This window comes from Sesamum indicum, unplaced genomic scaffold, assembly GCF_000512975.1.
Source record: "Sesamum indicum cultivar Zhongzhi No. 13 unplaced genomic scaffold, S_indicum_v1.0 scaffold00314, whole genome shotgun sequence".
Taxonomy (NCBI): Eukaryota; Viridiplantae; Streptophyta; class Magnoliopsida; order Lamiales; family Pedaliaceae; genus Sesamum; species Sesamum indicum.
Genome location: NW_011628207.1, coordinates 1,535 through 3,235, shown reverse-complemented (window position 1 = coordinate 3,235; position 1,701 = coordinate 1,535). Strand labels below are relative to the sequence as shown.

The following is a 1,701-nucleotide window of genomic DNA, read 5'->3' as shown; positions in this document are numbered from 1 at the left end:
CTTAACGGCTAAGCGATTTCATAAGCTGAGCTTTCCTTAACCAGCTTCAATTACCATCGAACCTCAACGTACTTTTTTTCTTACTGTAGCATAGGCCTTCGCCACTTCAAACGGGCGCTTCGCCCCTCTTTTTTCTTTTTTTTTGAATTCGAAAGAGCGGGGTCTTACGGGGGGATGAAAGAAAAATAAAGGGATCAGGGGGCTTTATGATCGGAGAAAGAGAAGGGGCATGGTTGGTGTGTCACTGGGTCGGTGAGGGAACCCGTAGGAAGGGGGGACGACCCGCCGAATTCACATCAGAAATCGCCAACATGAACACAAACGAAATCTTGAATTGCGTATAGAAACAAAACGAACCACTTCTATTCTCGGAGCCGAGGTATATGAAGAATGGCTTTTTGGTCCCTTTCGTCCAGTGGTTAGGACATCGTCTTTTCATGTCGAAGACACGGGTTCGATTCCCGTAAGGGATAGGTACTCATTCCCGGCCGCTTTCAGTTAGTGTTCATTGCTGAGTGATCGCTCGCTATCTGGCTTCCAAAGGTGGTCCGGAAGCTTCCTCTCTCCCAGCAAGCAAGACGAGATCACCATTTCTCTCAGTAATGGACTTCCTTTCATTCTTCCTTAGCCTTAGATGTCCTTTCATCTCGAATCTCCATGCATGCGTTCTTTCTCTCCTCCCCTCAGCCATACATCTCTTTTTCTCTCTTTATTTTGCTTTTGGCCGTTTTTGTTAGGCATTGAACCCCACCTTAGGTGCTGAGTGGTGTCCTCTCCTCCCTAATACCTAATACATAATTCCGTCTATGGAGCCTAAAGCTTCAACCATGGCATGGCAGTAAGCAGTAAGTTGGCCTAGTCTCTCGCCCAGCCTTCGCCTTCTTCAGTGGCCGAGTTGAAGCGTTCAACGTCGCCACCTTTCTTTTTCAAGGTTGAGCTTGTGAAATTGAAGCTAATGCTATGCCCCTTGTTCAAGAGAAAGCGAGGACTTTCTTTTAGCTACCGGCCCAAAAAAAAGAGATTAGCCTCTTGATCGATCGATTGATTGGATCGAAGTACGAAGGGGTTGATTGAAGTGTGAGAAAAGCCCAAGACTAAGGCCGAGCAACTAGCTGCTGCAGGATTGGACGTCTATCTATCTCACCACGCTCCCCTACTCCTAACAAGGCCGGCGGAAGGAATGCTCTGCTCATCTTTCTTACGGCTCATTACCGCAGCGCTCGAAAACCCCTTCGGCTTCTTCCATTCAAAAAGGTAGTTTTTCCTATTCTTATTGGTAAATAACGTCTTGAAGTGAAGTGAAGCGAAGGCATTATTGAAGGAAAGAGATGGCGGGTCGGTCAATTGCATTAGGTAGGAGATGCAGGACCTGTCTTAACCGCAAGTGCATTCGCTATTCGATTCCATCCTCAATCCCACAAAATTTTGATTCCAAAGTTTCTATCTCTTCTTTACTTTTAAGTGAGAAGGGGGGTGACAAAGGGTATACTTTCTTCTCTCTATGTCGCCGTCTCATCAATGAGCGTAGATTAATGTTTAGATATGAGATATAGCTTTTGTGCTTGTCAATCTCTATCCCATTCTTCAGGTATAGTTTTCTTTGATCACAGATCGACAGGTGATCCGTCCTTTCTGCCCCTTTCGTCATAAGGCGTGGTCTGACTCTGAGAAAAACCATTCCTGTGTTTAGGTCCCTACTAA

At 45.9% G+C, this 1,701-nt stretch overlaps 1 non-coding gene across 1 annotated transcript; it reads left to right on the top strand.

Moving 5' to 3' along the window:
* The first annotated feature begins 401 nt into the window (after window positions 1-401).
* TRNAE-UUC lies at window positions 402-473 on the top strand. The gene has a single exon. It is a non-coding gene; the product is annotated as a tRNA-Glu (tRNA).
* The last annotated feature ends 1,228 nt before the right edge of the window (window positions 474-1,701 follow it).